This window comes from Stomoxys calcitrans, chromosome 5, assembly GCF_963082655.1.
Source record: "Stomoxys calcitrans chromosome 5, idStoCalc2.1, whole genome shotgun sequence".
Taxonomy (NCBI): domain Eukaryota; kingdom Metazoa; phylum Arthropoda; class Insecta; order Diptera; family Muscidae; genus Stomoxys; species Stomoxys calcitrans.
Window position 1 is genome coordinate 82,519,437 of NC_081556.1, and position 23,259 is coordinate 82,542,695.

At 39.5% G+C, this 23,259-nt stretch overlaps 1 protein-coding gene across 1 annotated transcript in view; it reads right to left on the reverse strand.

The window, feature by feature from the left end:
- The window catches only part of LOC106088443 (parathyroid hormone/parathyroid hormone-related peptide receptor), a 337,338-nt gene that overhangs the window by 235,792 nt on the left and 78,287 nt on the right, over positions 1 to 23,259 (reverse strand). The window contains exon 2 of the mRNA XM_059368475.1: positions 4,127 to 4,179. The gene's annotated coding sequence lies outside the window, so the exon portion shown is untranslated. The remainder of the gene's footprint in view (positions 1 to 4,126; positions 4,180 to 23,259) is intronic.

A 23,259-nucleotide genomic window follows, 5' to 3' on the forward strand; every position in this document is an offset into this window, starting at 1 on the left:
ATTCTTTCAGCATTTCAGTTGGATTTCTTGATTACACTATAAATTCAGCAGCTGTGATGATTGAACGCAAAATTTCAATTAGAATGAAGGCATTTATTCCCACTAAGATGATATCGGTTAAGACTAACAACAAAAGATGGTCTAACCAGACATGTAGAAGTGTTGTCAGATCCAAAGAGGAGGCGTTCGGAAATTGGCGTTCAAATAAGAATGCCAATACTGAACTGATGCTCAAACAGGCAGGAACTACATGTGCTAGGGTACTTAGACGTCAGAAATTTCTTCACGAACAACGTCTACGTGCCAGAGTTTTTGCTTCCCCAAGGGGAAGCAAGAGCTTTTGGTCATTTGTGAAAAGAGTTAGGGGCAACTCGTCGGCTATCCCGGCTCTCGTCAAAGATGAACAAATATTCACTGACCCGGTTGATAAGGCTAACCTACTGGCTTAGATGTTAGCGGGGAATTCCTCCTTGCCGTAGAGCGATCAACCATTCCCGGCGATTGAGCGTATCGAGTTCTATGCCTCAGATATTTTTTGAGCACGTGGAGTCAAAGGGTTCTTACGAACCACCATGTAAATAAATCACCGGGCCCCGATGGGAACATTAAATGGACGCTTGTCGTCCATTACGCAACCTTTTCAACCTTGCTTATCGTGTGGGAATCTTCCCAGCGTGTTGGAGGGTTGCCAACCTTCAGCCGATACCTAAAAATGGTGAGGCGAACAACCGTACAAACCATCGGCCAATCGCGATATGCTCCACGCTTTCCAAGGTTGTGGAGAGCATGGTCAACCACCATCTTGTGATGTATTTAGTGGCCGACAATATGGGTTCCGCAGAAATTGCTCCACGGGCGATCTGATGGCGTTTCTGTCGGAACGATGAAGTCGATCTATACACCAGTTTGGTGATAGTAAGGTCGTGGCTCTGGATATATCCAAGGCACTTGATAGGGTCTGGCAAGGTGCTCTCCTGTCAAAGCTTGTCGCATTTGGTGTCGGTAATGACTTCGCCCGATTTATATCGATCTTTCTAGAGAATCGTACTATTCGAGTTGTAGTAGATGGGTTCTCTTCTGATGAAAATAAATTAACTGCAGGTGTACCACAAGGCTCTGTCTTTTCTGCTTCTCTTTTTATACCCTCCACCATAGAATGGGGGTATACTAATTTCATCATTCTGTTTGTAACACTACGAAATATGGATCTAAGATTCCATAAAGAATATGTATTCTTGATCGTCGTGACATTTTAAGTCGAACTAGCCATGTCCGTCCGTCTGTCTGTCGAAAGCACGCTAACTTTCGTAGGAGTAAAGCTATCCGCTTGAAATTTTGCACAAATACTCTTTATTAGTGTAGGTCGGTTGGGATTGTTAATGAACCAAATCGGTCCTTGTTTTGATATAGCTGCCATATAAACCGATCTTGGGTCTTGACTTCTTGAGCCTCTAGAGGACGCATTTCGTATCTGATTTGACTGAAATTTGGCACCTGGTGTTCAAATAGGTTAATAATCTGGTATAGCTGCCATATAAACGGATCTTGGATCTTGACTTATTGAGCCGCTAGAGGGCGCAAATCTCATCCGATTTGAGTGAAATTTTGCATGTAGTATTTAAGTACCACTTTCAACAACTGTATTTAATATGGTTCAAATCGGTTCATAACCTGATATAGCTGTCATATAAACCGAACTTGAATCTTGACTACTTGAGCCAATAGAGCGCGCAATTCTCATCCGATTTGGCTGAAATTTTGCATGAGGTGTTTTGTTATGACTTCCAACAACTGTGCTAAATATGGCGCAAATCAGTATAAAACCTGATATAACTGCCATATAAATCGATCTGGGGTCTTGACTTCTTGAGCCTCTAGAGGGCGCAATTCTCATCCGATTTGGCAGAAATTTTGTACAACGGCTTCTCTTATGACTTTCAACATACAGGGTGGCTGATGAATATTGCTACAATGATGAATATTGCTACATTTTTTTTTCGGTGTATGGAATACATTTTTCTTTTATTCATGTTAAATTAAATTTTTAAATTAATTATTAAATTATTATTAATTAAATTAATTAATTAATTAATTAAATTAATTATTAAATTATTATTATTAAATAGAAAAAAAGTTATTACATTTTTTTTTGGTAGCGGCTTTCATCAGCCACCCTGTACGTGTCTAAAATGGTCTGAAACGATCAATAGCTTAATTCAGCTCCCATATAAACCTATCTCCCGATTTTGCTTCTTGATCCCCTACAAGGCGCAATTCTTATCCGATGACATTACACAATGACTTTTACAATGTTCAGCATTCATTATGGTCCGAATCGGACTATAACTTGATATAGCGTCAATAGCATAGCAGTTCTTACTCAATATTCTTTGTTGGCCTAAAAAGAGATACCGCGCATAGAACTATACAAATGCGATCCATGGTGGAGGGTATATAAGATTCGGCCCGGCCGAACTTAGAATGCTCTAACTTGTTATTATTTCCATTGACGATCTACTGAGTCAGAATTCGAATTCAATCTTCTCATTAGCGAATGACAGTAATCTCTGTCATTCATGTTCATTCGATCATAGGCCAAGTCTCTATGAGATTGGAGATTGGAGACAGAAGGCGGATTGTGGATGATACACTCCGTCAGGACTTGCTGAGTGAGGTCGAATGAGCAGAGTAGATTTTAATGCACGCAAGACCCAGTGATGTTTGTTGTCTCACAAACGATTCGCTGACACTTCACAATCATTTTTAACTATTGACGGTATAGATATTGGGCGATCAAATTCTCTAGATGTTCTGGGTATGACGATACAATGTGATGACCGTTGGGCATATGTATTCGAAGTAAGAAAAGAAACATCCAAGTGATTGGGCTTTCTTAAAGGTGCAATAACTACTTCAATACATCTAATCTTCTATATAGATCTATACTACCTACATCAGGCCGAAGATGGAATACAACTCGCATGTATGGGCCGGTGCTCCGAAGATATCCTTGGATCTACTCGACCGTGTCTACAGAAGGGCGATAGGGTAAAAAGGGGACATTACGGTATCCAATGCTTTTGTTTCACATGAACACCGTCGCAACGTGGGTTTCGTAGGACTCTTCTATTGTTACTTGCATGGTGCATTACTGATGTAAGGATTTTCGTCAGAAACACTAGATTCTCCAGGAATTCACACCCGTTTATGATTGATTGATTGGTCAGCTGACCGAACAATGCACTATAGAGGTAATTCCTTTTCCACCCGAACGGTTCGTACTTGGAATCGACTTCCGGCAAATATCTTTTCCACCGACTACGACATCCAGAAATTGAAGACGAATGAAAATAATTACTAACCCTCTTTCCTTCCTCCCATTCCTAACTTTCTTTTCGCCAACACAGTGTATTGGCATATATAGGAAACATCCCCTGCGTGTTGGTTATGTAGAAAAAAATTTAAATCACAGAAAAAATGTTTGTCTATGTGTTCTTAGACGAGCGATTTTGAGAATACACAACATCTAAAATCCGATTTTTCTTCAGTCACCTAAATTGTATTAAATTTTTGCTACAAATCAACCCATTGTGCAGTTTTGAAAGTTTGTAATATACGACCCAATCATATATCAAACAGTAAGATAAAATTGTGAACTCCAGAGTGTTTTTTTATAATATTTACAAAACGGCAAAACAAACTCAACTAAACTCGAAGAAATATTTTACAATTGAACAAACTGCAGAAGAGTTGGTGAGAGAGCTTCCTTCATATGGCGCGCTGAATTGCACAATTTTTCATACGACAACAAAAAATTAATCATAAAACTTTGTTTTCATTGGCACACTTCTGCGGCAGAATCTGAGTTGATCACTTTCACGTTTTCCTGTCTTGCAAGTAATTTGTAAACACTTGAAAAATGTACTCTGGTGCAAAGCAATTACGAAATGCTCCTGGTGGGCAAATAATTCAAAGCAATGATGAGTTGGCACACTAAGTGATTATCATATCATAGCAGTGACAATATATACAAATGTAAAATATTCTACCGCAGAAATTTGATGAATTGATGAAAAATAATTATCATATTTTAAAATAATAAAAAAATTAAGGAAGAACTACTTACTATTTAAGAATGATTACGCAAACGCAATATTCGAAGTTAGGAACCAATGTCACCTGAAAGAAGAAAAGCAACTGTTAAATTATAAACTAATAAAAGCATTAAAAAAGTAGACAATTAAATTCGACAATAAATTTTGATTTTAATCTTATATATAAAATTCAATTTGTGTTTGTTTGTTCCGTATAGACTGAAAAACGGGTTGGTAGGTTGGCCTGGAAGGAAACATAGGCTATATAATTTTTTAATATCGGGATGGCGCGGACCCTCCTCCTTATCCCGAAGTACTACCCAAAATTAAAAGTGGACCGATCAAGACAATATGGCATTTAAATGAAAGTTATTCAAGAGTAGAGTACGAATTTCTTAATAAACGTTGGATCCAAGTACCTGGGGGAACGTCCCAGCCCCAAAACCCCTTAAAATAGGTTTATTTGACGATCATGACAATATGGGACTCAAATGAAAGGTATTCGGAAGTAGATTACGAATATGGTCAGAAAATACGAATAGGTTTTATAATTTATTGATAACGGAAGGGGGCGGAACCTCCACCGTTACCCCAAAAACACCACCCAAAATCAAAAGTGGACCGATAAGGACAATATGGATATCAAATCAAAAGTATGCGGTAGAAGATAAAGAATCGGGCACACAAATTCATGTCGAAGTATAGGGGGTCACCCCACCCAAACAAAAACGCCCAAAATGGGCACATTAGCCAATCACGGATATATGGGACTCGGTTTGTTTGTTCCGTATAGACTGAAAAACAGGAGAACCGAGTTTCTCGAAATGTTCACATATTATGTAGGTTGGTCCGGAAGGAAACATAGGCTATATAATTTTTCGGTATTGGAAGGAGGACGAACCCTCCCCCTTATGCCAAAAACACAACCCAAAATCAAAAGTAGACCGATCGGGACAATATAGTTATCAAATGAAAGGTATTGGAGAGTAGAACACGAATGTGGTATCAAAATTTTAGTCTAAGTACCCATCGGGACGCCCCAACTCCAAAACTCCCTCAAACAGACATATTGGATGTCCATTTCAAAATGGGGCACAAATGAAAGGTATTCGGGAGTAGATTTCGAATCTGGCATACAAATCAGATCGAAGTGTAGGGGGGTCACGCCACCACTCAAAAACGTCTTTAGACCCATTATGACAATATGATACTTAACTGAAACGATTTGCTTAAAATTTTCAAAGATTGTGTACGTTTGTCTGGAAGGAAACATCATAGGCTATATAATTTTTGGATATCGGGTGGAGGCGGACCCTCCCCCTTACTTCAAAAATGCCACCGATATACGAAAGTGGTCCGATGGGCACAATAAGGTTATTAAATGAAAGGTATTGGTGACCAGAAAAAGACTAGGTATTTAAATTTGGGTCCAAGTACCCAGCGGGCCCCTCCAACCCCAAAACTCCTCTAAACAGATCTATTCCAAGTTCATGTCAATATGCGACTCAAATGAAAATTATTAGGCAGTAGATTACAAATATGGCATAAAACCTTAGGTCCAAGTAATATGAGGTCGACCAACCCCAAATACCCCGAAATGGGCATATTACCCGATCATTGCTATATGGGACTCAAATGAAAGGTATTAGGAAATAGATTACGAATATTACATTAAAATTTGCGTTCAAGTCTAGGTGGCGCTTTTCCTCCTAAAGTTACCTCAAATTGGTACGCCCTAAAGCACCCCCTTAATTGAACTTCATTTCCGTTGGGAATAAAGAACGTATTTGATATCTTATTTCTGTGCAAAGTGCCGTTGGCCTCCCCAGCCGATATTTACCGGCAATGTCAATATGGGGCTCACATTAAAGGGATTTGGAAGTGCAGCACGAATTTGATATCCATATTTGAGTCGAAATGTCTGAGGAGCCATCCCTCCCGTAATGAGAACATTACTCTGAGGAAGAACATTACCACAAGGAACCGAGAAGGGACAAATTCTCACACATCAATGAGTCCCATGTCCCATTCAAGTTTAAACTCAATGATAAGGGATCTTTTTTTTATAGCCGATTCCGAACGGCGTCCCGCAGTGCGACACTTCTTTGGGGAAATTTTTTTAAATGACCATGAATGGCATTGTAGCTTTCAATTGTCGCCAACATTAAGAGGGGATAAACACCGCCTTGTTCCATGTTCTTGCGAGCATTCGAAAGCGTTCAGCATCATAGGCTACAATGGCACGAATTCGAAATACGAATTCTGGACGAAGTGTCCCCACCCTAAAAAGATATTAGAGAGTTAAAGAAGGCGCAGCGGAGCGGGCCCGGTTCGGCTAGTATAACATAAGAAACGCTTTTTAAAGACCCATAAGCCGTACATTTCAGCAAATCTATATATACGTAATATCACCACACCATCGACATCCTCAAATTTTTGAAAAAAAACCGTATTATCAGTGTTTAAAAAAAAAAAATTAAATTGATGCATTTAAAAAATTAACTGGAAATTTCGAAAATATCAATAATTTTTTTCGTTGGATCAATTCAAAAATTTGTCAAAAATTTCAACATTTTTTTTTTCAATTGGATCAATAAAAAAAATTACTCAGAAATTTCAAAATTTTTCAATCATTTTTTTAATTGAATATTCATTTTTTAATTGAGAGTTTTTCATCACCTTTTCGAAAAAAATAATTGATATTGTAACTTTCGTGATTGAAGCAGTTGCAATAAAAAATTGATTAAATCAAATAATTTGGTGTTTGAAAATTGATTTTAATTCTCTCTTTATTATACCCTCCACCAAAGGATGCGGGAATGCTAATTTCGTCATTCTGTTTGTAACTACTCGAAATATTTGTCTGAGACCCCATAAAGTATATATATTCTTGGTCGTCGTGACATTTTATGTCCATCTAGCCATGTCCGTCCGTCCGTCCGTCTGTTTGTCGAAAGCACGCTAACTTCCGAAGGAGTAAAGCTAGCCGCTTGAAATTTTGCACAAATACTTCTTATTAGTGTAGGTCGGTTGGGATTGTAAATGGGCCATATCGGTCCATGTTTTAATACAGCTGCCATATAAACTGATCTTGGGTCTTGATTTTTGAGCCTCTAGAGAGCGCAATTCTTATCCGATTAGAATGAAATTTTGCACGAAGTATTTTGTTATGGTTTCCAACAACTGTGCCAAGCAAGATTTAAATCGGTCCATAACCTTATAGGGTCTTGACTTCTTCAGCCTCTAGAGAGCACAATTCTTATCCGATTGGAATGATATTGTGCACGAAGTGTGTTGCTATGACTTCCAACAACTGTGCTAAATTAGATTCAAATCGTTCAATAACCTGATATAGCTGCCATATAAACCGATCTGGGGTCTTGATTTCTTGAGCCTCTAGAGGGCGCAATTCTTATCCGATTTGAATGAAATTTTGTTCGACGTGTTTCGTCATGACTTCCAATAAATGTGCCAAGTATGGTTCAAATCGGTTCATAACCTGATATAGCTGCCATATAAACTGATCTGGGATCGTGACTTCTTGAGCCATTAGCGGATGCAATTCTTATCCGATTTGGCTGAAATTTTGCATGAGGTGTTTTGTTATAATTTCTAACAACTGTGCCAAGTACGGGTGAAATATATCCTGATATAGCTGACTTCTTGAGCCTTTAGAGGGCGCTATTATTATCCGATTTGCCTGAAATTTTGTACGACGGATCCTCTCATGACCATCAACATACGCGTTTATTATGGTCTGAATAGGTCTATAGCCTGATACAGCTCCCATTTAAATCGATCTCTCTATTTTACTTCTTGAGCCCCCAAAGAGCGCAATTCTCATTCGAATTGGCTGACATTTTACACAGATCTCCAGCATATAATTTAATTGTGGTCCAAACCGGACCATATCTTGATATCGCTCTAATGACAGAGCAAATCTTTTCTTTTATCCTTTTTTTTGCCTAAGAAGAGATGCCGGAAAAAAACTCGACAAATGCGATCGATGGTGGAGGGTATATAAGATTCAGCCCGGCCTAACTTAGCACGCTTTTACTTGTGTTTATTCTGTGTACAGCATGCTGATACAAGCAGAGTACATCTCCACTTAGCTAAGGAGCCTGTCTATTGGACACAACTTGTAATTCAACCGGTGACACATCGCCAGGGTCTGACGATTTAAATAAAGTTAAAACTTTTTATCGCCCAATTTCAGTAGTAACCTCCGACGAATGCATATCAGTTACAACCTCTTTTGGCGTCACCATTTTCTTTGGAGAGTTTCCCGGCATATGTGCGTCTACAAGTAGTTGCAGTGTTTACTCACTAGACATAGTCCATACATTTTCCGACTTCTGAATGCATCATACCGTAATAGGTTTGGAGACAGGATCTCCTGTAGACTAAAAGCCTCGGATGTATCCTCCACAAAGCTGCAATGATTTATCCAGGATTTAGTCTAAGCCTTTATCAGCTCACCCTTGTATTTTTTTAGCTCAGCCTTCAAGATGCCCCAGAAGATGTTGCAGAAATATGAAAAAATTTTCTGTAGCCCATATTTAGACCACCCCTTGGTTCGGCTCTAAGACATGCAGACTTTATAGAGGCATTCACTGCTTACGTGATTCGTTTGTCCAATATATTTACATCCTCCACAGTTTCCACTTCCTTTTCAGGTCTAGTGGGGACGGTCGTGCAAAATGTGTGCCAAAATTTATCCCAATCCGCCTTTCTTTATTTAGCCGATGAACAACTTCTGCAGCATTGCTCCGGCCATAGCAGTTCCGATTTTGATATGGCTTACATAAACATAATCCCTCAATTTGACTTCTGACCCCCTAGATTTTTTTAAAGCCGGATTCGAACAGCGTGGCGCAGTGCGACACCTCTTGTGAATGTGTGCCGAAATTTATCCCAATCCACCCTTATTTTATTTAGCCGATGAACCACTTCTGCAGAATTGCTCCGGCCGTAGCAGTTCAGATTTTGAAATGGTTTACATTAACATAATCCTTCACTTTGACTTCTGATTTTTTTTTATAGCCGGATCCGAACGGCGTGCCGCACTGCGACACCTCTTTAGGGAGAAGTTTTTACATGACAAAGTACCTCACAAATATCGCTTGCATTAGGAGGGACTAACCCCCGCTGAAAATATTTTTTGATGTTCTCGCTAGGATTAGAACCCAGGCGTTCAGCGTCATAGGCGGACATAGAAAATTTCATTAATACTTAGTTCATATGAAAATAATGTTAAAAAGTTGTATTCTGTTCCCTTCTATGAGAAATTACACATGTAGCTCCCATTTGATTTCCATATTTTTTTATTTATTTGACATAACCTTAAAGAAATGACTTTCATTCACTCATCGTAGTTTTGCCAAATTAATATCGATTCGATTTAATTTCTCTTATTGTCATTTTTAATCGATTCTAAAAATCGCCAGTAGAGCTTTTGTTCATTTTCCACACTCAGCTGGATGCCCACATATTGGAAGCAAAATTCGCAGAAGAACATTTAATTAAACACTGCCCCGAGGAAAGCAGACGTCTTTAAGTATTTTCCTAGTTAGTGGGAAGCGATGTTAGTGTCTTCTCCTTGCTGCTAATTTGTTTGTTTTTTTTTTTTCTTCTTCTTCTGCTTTCTAATAGCATGCCATCTGCCACTTCTGCGCTTGCTAATCGAATATTAAATTGTTGTTATTAAGCAGAAAGAAAACATTTAATTTTTGCTCTTTAAATTCTATTAAATTTTATATCTTCACGTCCTAGACAAAAAACAAAAACCATGAAGTAAAGGAGCAAAATGGTGAAACAAAAGCCAGGCATAAGTGGCAGACAGCAACAAGTGGCCAGTATTCACATGCGTGGAGGGAGGCATCTTGTAGGCCAGACCCCAGACTACAAACCACTACAAACATCCCACTCACACATAGAAGCATTCTATACATTTAATTTAATTTTGTTTGTTCGTTATCGTCCTTTGTCGGTATTAAAAAGACACAATGAGGGAAACGAAATAACATCCCACTGTTTACGATGCAGCACCAAATGTATGCGAAGAATGTGTGCTTCCAGCATCCTCATGTGGAAAGTAATAACGGAAATAAAAAACAACATGGTAGAGATATATTAAAGACGAATATGGCAGTTTCTATGCTACGACTCAAATGAAATTTACATTAAGAGTAGCTTCATATAGAAGTGTGAAAAAAATAAGTAAGGACATGTGAAAAGCGCTTAAATCGAGTATGGGTGACAATATGAAGTAGCTTTCAACGGAATAAGCCGTCATAAAAAAAGGTCCTAAGTAAGGAAAAATGAAGCCCTGTATGAAAAACTAAAATTAAAAAAAAACAAGTAAAAGCGTGCTAAGTTCGGCCGGGCCGAATCTTATATACCCTCCACCATGGATCGCATTTGTCGAGTTTTTTTCCCGGCATCTCTTCTTAGGCAAAAAAAGGATGTAAGAAAAGATTTGCTCTGCTGTTAGAGCGGTATCAAGATATGGTCCGGTTTGGACCACAATTAAATTATGTGTTGGAGACCTGTGTAAAATGTCAGCCAATTCGAATAAGAATTGCGCCCTTTGTGGGCTCAAGAAGTAAAATAGAGAGATCGATTTATATGGGAGCTGTATCGGCCTATAGACCGATTCAGACCATAATAAACACGTATATTAATGGTCATGAGAGAACCCGTCGCACAAAATTTCAGGCTAAAAGGATAATAATTGCGACCTCTAGAGGCTCAAGAAGTCAAGATCCCAGATCGGTTTATATGGCAGCTATATCAGGTTATGAACCGACTTGAACTTTATTTGACATAGTTGTTGAAAGTAACAATAAAAAAATGTGTTGCGAAATTTCAGCCAAATCGGATAGAAATTGAGCCCTCTAGAAGCCCAAGAAGTCAAATCCCCAGATCTGTTTATATGACAGCTATATCAGGTTATGGACCGATTTCAACCATACTTGGCACAGTTGTTGGATATCATAACGAAATACTTGGTGCAAAAATTCATTTAAACCGGATAAGAATTGTGCCCTCTAGAGGCTCAAGAAGTCAAGACCCAAGATCGGTTTATATGGCAGCTATATCAGGTTATGAACCGATTTGAACCATACTTAGCACCGTTGTTGGGTATCATAACAAAATACGTCGTGCGAAATTCCATTCCAATCGGATAAGAATTGCGCCCTCTAGAGGCTCAAGAAGTCAAGACCCAAGATCGGTTTATATGGCAGCTATATCAGGTTATAGACCGATTTGAACCATACTCGGCACAATTGTTGGATATAACAACAAAACACGTCGTGCAAAATTTCATTCCAATCGGATAAGAATTGCGCACTCTAGAGGCTCAAGAAGTCAAGACCCAAGATCGGTTTATATGGCAGCTATATCAGGTTATGGACCGATTTGAACTATACTTGACACAGTTGTTGGAAATCATAGCAAAACACGTCGTGCAAAATTTCATTTCAATCGGATAAGAATTGCGCCCTCTAGAGGCTCAAGAAGTCAAGACCCAAGATCGGTTTATATGGCAGCTATATCAGGTTATGAACCGATTTAAACTATATTTGGCACAGTTGTTGGATATCATAGCAAAACACGGTGTGCAAAATTTCATTCTGATCGGATAAGAATTGCGCACGCTAGAGGCTCAAGAAGTCAAGATCCAAGATCGGTTTATATGGCAGCTATATCAGGTTATGGACCGATTTGAACTATACTTGGCACAGTTGTTGGATATCATAGCAAAACACGTCGTGCAAAATTTCATTCCAATCGGATAAGAATTGCGCACTCTAGAGGCTCAAGAATTCAAGACCCAAGATCGGTTTATATGGCAGCTATATCAAAACATGGACCGATATGGCCCATTTACAATACCAACCGACCTACACTAATAAGAAGTATTTGTGCAAAATTTCAAGCGGCTAGCTTTACTCCTTCGGAAGTTAGCGTGCTTTCGACAGACAGACGGACGGACGGACGGACGGACGGACGGACGGACGGACGGACGGACGGACGGACGGACGGACGGACGGACAGACGGACGGACGGACGGACGGACAGACGGACGGACATGGCTAGATCGACATAAAATGTCACGACGATCAAGAATATATATACTTTATGGGGTCTCAGACGAATATTTCGAGTAGTTACAAACAGAATGACGAAATTAGTATACCCCCCATCTTATGGTGGAGGGTATAACAAGTAAAAGCGTGCTAAGTTCGGCCGGGTCGAATCTCTTGCCACGGTATCTCTTTTTAGGCAAACAAAGGATAAAAGAAAAGAACTGCTGTTATTGGAACAATATCAAGTTATGGTTCATTTCGGACCATAATTGAACTGAACATTGGAGACCATAGTAGAAGTCATTGTGTAAATTTTCAGACAAATCTAGCAAGAATTTCGCACTTTAGGAACTGAAGAAGTAAAATAGGGAGATCGTTATATAGGGGAGCTGCATAAGGTTATAAACCGATTCATGCCATTTTCGACACGTATGTTAAAGGCCATAAGAGAAGCCGTTGTACAAAATTTCAGCCAAATCGGACAATAATTGCGCCCTCTAGTGGCTCACGAAGTCAAGACCCCAGATCGGTTTATATGGAATCTATATAAGGTTATGGACCGATTTGAACTATTCTCAGCACAGTTGTTGAAAATTATAACAGAACACCTCATGGTAAATTTCAGCCAAATCGGATAATAATTGCGTCCTCTAGTGGCTCAAGAAGTCAAAACCCCAGAACGGTTTATATGGCAGCAATATCAGGTTATGGACCAATTTGAACCATTTATAATATAGTTGTTGGAAGTCATAACAAAACACGTCATGCAATAATTCAGCCAAATCGGATAGGAATTGCTCCCTGTAGAGGCTTAAGAAGTCAAGACCCCAGATCGGTTAATAGGGGAGCTATATCAGGTTTAGACCGATTTGAAATATTTTTAGCACAGTAATTGAAAGTCATAACAAAACACCTCATGCAAAATTTCAGCCAAATCGGATAATAATTGCATCCTCTAGTGGCTCAAGAAGTCGAGACTCAAGATCGGTTTATATGGCAGCTATATCAGGTTATGAACCGATTTAAACCATACTCAGCACAGTTGTTGGAAGTCATAACAGAACACCTCATCCAAAATTTCACCCAAATCGGATAAGAATTGTGTCCCCTAGAGGCTCAAGAAGTCAAGATCCCAGATCGGTTTATATGGCAGCTATATCAAAACGTGGACCTATATAGCCCATTTACAATCCCAACCGACCTATACTAATATAAAGTATTTGTGCAAAATTTCAAGCGGCTAGCTTTACTCCTTCGAAAGTTAGCGTGCTTTCGACAGACAGACGGACGGACGGACATGGCTAGTTCGACTTAAAATGTCATGACGATCAGGAATATATATACTTTATGGGGTCTCAAACGAATATTTCGAGTAGCTACAAATATAATGACGAAATTAGTATACCCCCATCCTATGGTGAAGGGTATAAAAATCAAATAATTTCGATGGGAAAAAAAACCTTTAACATTTACAGAATAGATATGGGCAGGTTTTGAATTGCTTGAATATTTTTCAATGAAAAACAAGAAAAAAGGCATTAAGTTCGGCCGGGCCGAACTTTGGATACCCACCACCTCAGGTGTATATGTAAACCCCATTTCGTCACAATTTGGTGAAAATTGGATAACTTAAGCACCCAAATTCTGCACGGACATTGAGTCGTCTAATATATATGTCTCTATTCAATTTTGCAGAACAAAATATTGGTAATTTTGGCAGATATATCCAATTATAAACCGATCTGAACCATTTTAAGGTCGGCTATCGTGAGGCTCAGAAAAACTCACTATTTCAAATTTTAGCGAAATCGGTTAATAAATAAAGGTTTTGTGGGCTTCAGTCCTCTTATCGGCTGATCGGTCTATATGGTAGCTGTATCTAAATATAGTCAGTTCTGAACCATATTTAGGTCGGTTGTCAGGGGGCTAAAAATAACTCACTCTTGAAAATTTTAGCGAAATCGGTTAAAAAATAAAGTTTATGTGGGCTTCAGACCCTTAATCGGCAGATCGGTCTATATGACAGCTATACCTAAATATAGTCCGATATGTACCATACCTGGGTCGGGTGTCAGGATGCTAAAAATAACTCACTGTTTCAAATTTTAGCGAAATCGGTTGAAAAATAAAGCTATTATGGCCTTAAGAAACTTTATCGAGAGATCGGTCTATATGGCAGCTATATCTAAATATAGTCCCATGTGAACCATATTTAGGTCAGATGTCGGGAGGTTTAAAATAACCCACTCTTTTAAATTTCAGCGAAATCGGGTAATAAATAAAGCTTTTATGGGCTTCAATCCCCTTATCGGTAGATCGGTCTATATGGCAGCTATATCTAAATATGGACCTCACGAGACTCGCTCGATCTTGTCACGATGAGTTTCCTAGCAAATCCAAGGTCAGTTGAAAAGTAGTGGCAACGACTCTTCCTCAGGACACTGTGTACTTGTGTTGTGGGCGATTCCTCTTTAGATGCTTCTCTAGATCCTACTGTCGAAGTACCTTTGGAGTTCCGTCCTACACCTAAAGGTGTGCACCTTTAGCCCATTCCCACCAGATGACCCACCCACAAAGAGCTTGTTGAGCCCCGTTTCGTATCTGCCAGACTTTAGAGATGGGCTTGATAGTTTCTCAGACAATTGTCCAGCAACAACTGCTGAGACGTCTCCTGATTTCCCAACCTCACTGCTTCTACACACGTTCAATTTCAACTTGTTGAGCCCGTACGATACAACTCCATCAGACTAGTTGAGATCTTTGACAGACGGAGTTTAGTACGAATGCTGTATGTCTCCGGTCCTAATTAGCCTCATCCAATCTATTAATCGGTGGTTGAAAGATTGGGATTTCAGTCTCTTGGTCTTCAAAGTATGGATTCAGGATCAGAGGGAATCCTTGGTATGCGCCATTGGTCGAGAAGGAATATCTTCCTTCTTGACTAAATCTAGTGCTGCACCTGGCCAGATTTCACCAATTTTATTTAGCCCACGATAATGATACATTTCAATTGAGCGTTGATCCCCAAAGGCAATTAGTCTGTATCGGACCCGATACCAGCCTGCAGTGTCACAAACTGACTCAACAGACTTGTTGAGGTCTGCGAGACAGCCGGAGTTAAGTATGTCTCCGGTCCCCATCAGCCTCATCCAATCTACCAATCGCTGGTTGAAAGATTAGAATTGCAGCCCCTTAATCTTCAAAGTAAGGATTCAGAATCTGAGGGAATCATTGGTAGAATCTAGACGTGTAGCCTGTGCAGCGAATCTCTGAGCCTAATTAATAAAACTTTTCTCTTATCGGTGATAGTTTTTGGATCATTCGCATTAAGCCTAATTAAGGGAGCTTCTCTCTTATCGGTGAGAGTTTTAAGAGCATTCGCACCAATAAACCTTAGATACGACTTTTATTGTTTCAACCTCTTAAAGATCGTATTGGTTTTCCAGCGAAGGCCGATGGCCTTGACAAATTATAGGCATGTAATATAAAATTAGTTTGGCCTTGTCCTTACGACATGAACCAGGTGTCTTCGACAAGAGCCCCTGTTGATCAGACGTCGTTCGAATAGTGGAGCCTGGGGCAGCCGCTCCATCAGTCCAGGTCTCAGTAGCATTTTGTGTCTTTGTTGGGTCTTTGCGGTCCATTCTAAGCCAAGCTTTGGGCTCTTGGTGTGCTGCTCTACTGGAAACAGACACAGACCATCAACCGCCTAATGGATAACTAGCTATTACGAGTTACAGAATATTCTTGCGGAGCGAAATAACAAAATGTCCGCTCCACTCAACGGCATCCGTTGGCAGGCTCAAATTCCCCCACGTTAGCTCCGTTATGTGAAGGGTATATAAGATTCGACCTGCCCAGCCATAACGCGTTCTTACTTGTTTAACATATTTTATCTAAATTCTATTTCCACGAATCCTTTCCATCCTCTTCTCAGAAGTTTGTTCCCCATTTACACTTCACATTTTCTGTTTTTCTTGGTGCAACTGAGGTCGGTGATAATGGCCATGATATTGAAAATACAACCTTACCCACCATGACCACTTGCTATGGCAAAAACTCCAAGGAATTTATGTGAATAGACATGAGTAAACCTCTCATGCTCCTCAATTTTCTACATCGTATATTACAATGGCTTTGAGTATTGAATTTTGTGGCGCTGCCGCAATAAAAATGCTGTGTAGTTAAATTGAATTAAAATCAACCGATATGTTTACCAATAAAAAGGAGGCGACGACCAGCAGCATTTGTTTCATTAAAGAAATTGAGAATTTACTATGTTACACATTTTTAACTTAACTCTCTGCAGTGGGTAGTTGCTAAGGTCCTATGATTTCTGGGGAGTGCTGAGTGCTATGTACAGTCCTTAGAACACTTCAAAAGAAAAATATAAATCTGTTGACACGATTGAATAAATAGAGAGAATAGAGGGGTATTCGAGAGAAAATTGTATCTAACATTAGCAATAGAAAATATTGAACAAAATTGGTCCAAATGATAGTTTTCAGCTTAAAGTCTCGTTGATTCAACAGCAATGTATAACTCCGTTCTGTTTTTCATCGGATAAAATAGCGTATAAACAAGTAAAAAGGCGATAAGTTCGGTCGGGCGGAACTTTGGATACCCACCTCCTCGTGTATATATGTTAACCAACTTTCGTCAAAATCCGGTGAAAAATGCATACCTTATGTCCCATAGCAGCTATATCGAAATATGTTCCGATTTGGACCAAATACAAATAAGAACAAGTCATTGATCAATTGTGTATAACAAAATATTGGTCTTTTTAGTGGCCATATCTAAAAATAAACCGATCTGAACCATATTCACAACGGATGTCGAAAAGCTAAACATACTGTGTCAAATTTCAGGGAAATCGGTCCAAAACCTTAAATCAAGATATCGGTTTATATGGCAGTTATATTCAAATCTGAACCGATCTGGTCCAAATTGAGGAAGGATGTCCCATGGTCCCAATTTTCGGCGACATCGGACAATAAATGCGCCTTTTATGGAACCAAGACCTTAAATCGAGAGATCGGTCTATATGGCAGCTATATCCAAATCTGTTCCGATCTGGGCCAAATTGAAGGAGGATGTCAAAGGACCTAACACAACTTACTGTCCCAAATTTCAGCAAAATCGGATAATAAATGATAATTATGGGTCTAAGACCCTTAATCGTCGGATTGGTTTATATGGGGGCTATATCAAGATATAGGCCAATATAGCTCATGTTCGAACTTAACCTGCTTATGGACAAAAAATGAATCTGTGCGAAGTTTCAGCTCAATATCTCTATTTTTAATTACTGTAGCGTGATTTCAATAGACAGACGGACGGACATAGCGAGATGGTCTTAGATTTTTGCGCTGATCAAGGATACAAAATTTATAGGGCCGGAAATGTATATTTCGATGTGTTGCAAACGGAATGACAAAATGAATATACCCCCATCTGTCGTTGGTGGGTACAGAAATAAATGATATATCTTAAAAATTTAAATATATTTTGTATTTAGTGATCCCAGGCTTCGGAAAGAAGAAGAACAAGTAAAAGGCGTTAATCGCATAATAAATGTGGCTTTTATGGGCTTAAGACCCTAAATCGGCCGATCTGTCTATATGGACCGATCTGGGCCAAATTAAGGTAGGATGTCGACTCACTGTTCCCAATTTCAGCAAAATCGGATAATAAATGTGGCTTTTGTGGGCCTAAGACCCTAAATCGGCCGTTCGATCTATATGGAGTCTATATTAAGATATAGTCCGATAGGGACAAGAAAAGAGTCTGTGCAAAATTTCAGCTCAATATCTCTATTTTTAAAGACTGTAGTGTGATTTCAACAGACAGACGGACATGGCTAGATCGTCTTAGATTTTTACGCTGTTCAAGAATATATATACTTTATAGGGTCGGATATGGATATTTCGTTGTGTTGCAAACGGAATGACAAAATTAATATACCCCCATCCTTCGGTGGTGGGTATAAAAATTCCATTATGAACCCCTCTTCCTTGGCGGGGACATGGTCTGTAAAGAATATCGCAAGCAAATTATTTATATATTCATTTTTAAAATGAATCGTTATGAACCAAAGCGCAGAGGTTAGCATGTCCGCCTATGTCCCCGAACGCCTGGGTTCAAATCCTGGCGAGACCATCAGAAAAAAATTTTCAACGGTGGTTTTCCCCCCTAATGCTGGCAACATTTGTGAGGTACTATGCCATGTAAAACTTCCCTCCAAAGAGGTGTCGCACTGCGGCACGCCGTTAGGACTCGGCTATAAAAAGCAGGCTCCTTACCATTGAGCTTAAAACTTCGGAATCGGACTGCCCTCATTGATATGTGAGAAGTTTGCCCCAGTTCTTTAGTGGAGTGTTCATGGGCAAAATTTGCATTTGCGTAATAAATACCAATCTTAGAATTCTGCATACACTACCACAAAATTTAGATCCACATATGTTAACTTCCGTCCTTAGCGCCGTTTCCTTGGAATTAAGGAATTGGTGGGATGGCTAAGATATAATGTCATAACGACGATTGTCATAAATACAATATCTTCTCAGACAGCCACGCAGCCATTAAATCCCTGGAGAACGTATTTCTGAACACAAAAACCGCCCTCGACTGTCCCAGATCTCCTAACGAGATGGCTGAACAGTTCAAAATTCACCTGTTCTGGGTGCCGGACCAGAGAGATCTCTCATGGAATTGTAAAGCGAACGAGTTTGTGAGACTAGGAACTACCCTACACATTGCAGGGATACTGGAATCTGTGGGTATGCCTTTAGCGGCTTGTAAGACAAAATTTCAGGACCAGACCTGAAGGACAACGAATGATAGATGGTCACATAGAGAGGGCTGTGAGCATTCCAAAACTATGTGGCCTCATCTAGACTTGAAGAGGTCTACTGCTTTGCTGTCATTGGCTAGAACATTTTCATTCTAGAACATTTAGTCATTTTCCCATCATGACAGATCACTGTCTAAGCGGAAAACATGCAGACAGACTGAAGGTTGTCAGCAACGACTGAGAGGACATCGAAGAAGAAGAGACTATAAAACACCTTCTGTGTGTGTGTCCCGCAATAGCAGTCAGAAGGAGTTTCACTCATTTCTTTGAGAACCTGTCTGATTTAGCGGATGTGAACATTCACAAGTTATGAGCCTTTTTATAGCGATATGGATGGTTTAACGCCAGGAACTAGAAGGCATCTTCCTTCTTCTGTTTCTGTGGTATCGCAATGGACGAAAACATCTAAGTGAGTCTGATGGCAGATTGCCACTTAACCTAATCTCACATTAAGCTTGACATTTTTGAGGTTGTACGTACTCAGAACGATTTGACATACGAGCGCTATTTGTGTAGTTTACAGTAACTTAAAAAATTCATCTCGCCCAAAAAATGGAATTAAATCGTGAACATTCTCCCAGTGTTTATCGATGGTATGGTGAATTCACCCGAGATCCTAGTTCAATCCAAGACGAATTTTGTGAAGGCCGTCCAAAATCAATTGTTGTTCCAAAAACCATTGATGCTGTGCGCCAACTGATATTGCAAGCTCGTCATGTGACCTATCGTGAGATTGAGACAACCTTAGGCATTAGTGGGACCAACATACATTCAAAATTCCATGAACATTTGATCTCAAAACAATTTGTTCGCGTTGTATCCCACACAATTTGTCAAACGCTCAAACAAAGCTCGTGTCAAATGGTCGAAAGAAATGCTCCAAAAAAACGATAGCGGTGCTTCGAAACACTTCCATGACATCGTGACAGGTGATGAATCGTGGATTAACGAGTATGAGCCCGATGGTAAACAGCAGTTGACTTTATGGTGTTTCAAGATGAGCCAAATACATTAAAAGTTGCTCGCGCACGAAGCAATTCCAAGCAAATGATCGCCTGTTTTTTCGGAAAAACTGGTCATGTCGCAATCGTACCACTAGAACAATGCAGAACAGTCAATCTAAGTGGTACACTACCATTTCTTTGCCAGTTGTCTTCCAAGAAATTAGGAAAACCAACCACCGAAGATGGATCACTTTTCACCACTACAATGCGAGCACTCACACATCGACTCAAACAACAGCATTTTTGAGTACTCAAAACATCGATTTGATGAGTCATGCGCCGCATACGGTGCCAAGTCAGGACTATAGAATGACTTCTTTTAATTCCCGTACGTAAAACATAAAATGAGAGGTCAACGTTTTTCGACACCTGAAGAAGCGCTTGATGCGTTCAGAATGCATGTTTTGGAGATACCTCAAACAGAGTGGCAAAAGGCAAAAGGGCTTCGACAATTGGTTCAAACGCATGCAAAAGTGTATAGATCTCGAGTCTGAACATCTTTACCGAGATTAAGGGACAGAGATTAAGGAGATTAACGCCTTTTCTGAAGATGGCAAAATCCGCATCGTTTGGGTGCCATAACGGAGTAAGAGGAAATGAAAAGACAGACGATTTGGCGGTGAAGGCCAGAGGACTGCCGTCAAAAAATTTGGTTAACCTGAAGCCTTTTGGGTCGACGCAGTCCGAGTTAAGGGAGCGGGCGACGAATGAGCATGCAACATTGTGGAACAACGAAACGGTCGGTAGGACGGCGAAAATCCTTAGGGGGGGATCCAGATCGTGAGAAGACGAGGCTATTACTGAAAGGAAGCAAGAAGGAGGTCAGTATAGCTATTGGTATCATAACGGGACACATAGAACTACGAGCTCACTTATGTAAAATCGGAGCGGCAAGTGATAGAATGTGTAGGACATGCGGGGAAGATAATGAGACGTTGGTGCATTTCCTTTGTCATGGTGGTGGAGACACAATATCATACATGAATCAACTTAGGGGAGTGGTATTGAAAACAATTAAGGATTTTGTAAGTATAGCACGGAATTCCTAACATAAAATTTTCTTTCTAGAGGTTACTTTATAGTTCTTAGAGCGCACAACAAGCCCATTACTGGCTTAGGTGCATGTCAATAGTGGCATGGAACCCTCTTTTCAACCTAACCTAACCTAAATAGTTCGGGTGGTAACTTATAGGTTGCTAATGTCTTGTTATTGTTCAGCCTCCAGGCTGTATGAAGTACATACTATCTGACGTCTTTCCATTTCCCTCTTTTTTCCGCGGAAAGGACATTTCTCCTCTCTCTGTTTCTTCCGATATCTTTCTTCGCCAGACGCGTTGTTCTGTATGTCGCATTCTTGGCTTCAGTAGCATTTCGAAACGCTTGGCCGCGCTATGGGTGTTTTAGTTCGGGTACCCAACGGTATGGATTTCGCGGCATTTTTCATAGAGTGGGCAGTAGTTTGCCATTCCGTCGCTATATTGCTTTTCAGCGTCCAGCTTCTGTGATGGGTAAGGTCCTACATTTCTCGTTTCACCTGCTCGAATGTGAGCCCTTGCTGTATAATGGTGATGATCCGAGTGTATGTCTATCTAACGCATCTATCGCAATGTGGCCAATTTAGTTTCTCACTAATTGATTACCACTAGGTAGAAAAGTTTTAATACGGCAGGATAGCTCACAAATGTAGCCAGGTTTACTCATTGGAAAACCACCACTGAAAATTTTTCTGATATTCACGCAAGGATTGGAACCCAATCATGAGGTGTCATAAGAAGACCTTAACATCTACGCCACGGTGGCCTCAGTTGATACGACTATTTAAAGACTTCATTTCATTAAATTTTTCTTAAAATATACGTATGATTATTAGATTTATTTATCCTTAAATATGTCCTCATAACTTTTTTGGAGCATGTGAAGGTCATAAGTCTAAGCTTTTTAGCAAAACCATGAGTTGGGCTCGTGTTATGTTTTGAATTATACCCATGCCACAAATTAAGTTGTGACATTCCACATTGTGTGGGAAGCCAATTTTAGATTAATCAGGCAAATGTACCCTTTATGAGCATCAATGTTATGTAAATACCGCAACTACATTTTTAGGCTGAAACATTAACAAGGCAAAATATTTTCCATGGGATTCCTACCCACATGCCAAACTAGCAGGACAGCCGTTCGATAATGACCTAAAGGTTACATACCTCAACACATTTTATCTCTAATCTGTTCTCCCAGTTTGTTTATCTCTTGCATACAAAAGCACAAAAGTTTGCATAAATATTTACAATTTTTTTTTGTGTAATGACAAACAAAGAAAATTAAATGGAGTCCAGTGAGATGAACGAATGCACATTAGGGTACCATACATTAAAAAAAAGTCATTTTATAAGAATTTGAGTAAATTTTTTACATCCACTACCATTGATGGGGGGTGTTTTAATTGTGTCATTCCGATAGAAGAACATCGAAATATCCATTTCAGCACCTACGAATTGGTTCCTTTGTCCTCTTTGGCCGTACATCAGTAGTCAGACTACAGTTTTGAGTTGAATTTAGTTCATACGCTAAGTTACTAAACAGGCCAAGTTTCCGTAAAGAAAGAACATTTTCAGGATATAACGCATATTTCTATTCAATCTCTCTACATCATGAGTACACCCTAATGCCATACATAAACAAGGTTGTTGAATAATAGAAAGTACAAAATAAAACCACAGCCTTTTTTTGTTAGCCAAAGGTCAGACGAAAGAGGCAAAAAAAAAAGAATACCAATGTTCTGGCTTATTTGCATATAAGAGCATGTATAGCCTAAGGGGATTCAACAAAGAAACACACTTGAAAAGTTTAACAAAACGTTTTAAGTGGCAGCCAAATGAAAAAAAATATATTCAGCGATACGAATCTGTGCTTTGATTCAGTTCGAGGAGCAAAGCAACTGATATTTAAAGGAACAAATTGGGAGCACAAAAATTAGCATCCTTTGGGAAATGGACACAAAATTTAAGGAAAAATTTACAATTCTTTTCACATTTTGGCATTACCAAAAATAGTGTTCCGTTACTTTAGCAAGAGGATAAAAAAGACAACAATTCAGGACAGCAAATGAATGAGCCAGGAATGTTATGTTCATACAACCGGCAATGTGCGTTTTAAGCAACGTGCCCTCAAGGCGATTAATTGGGGATCCTCCATATCGATTACACTACCAGCCA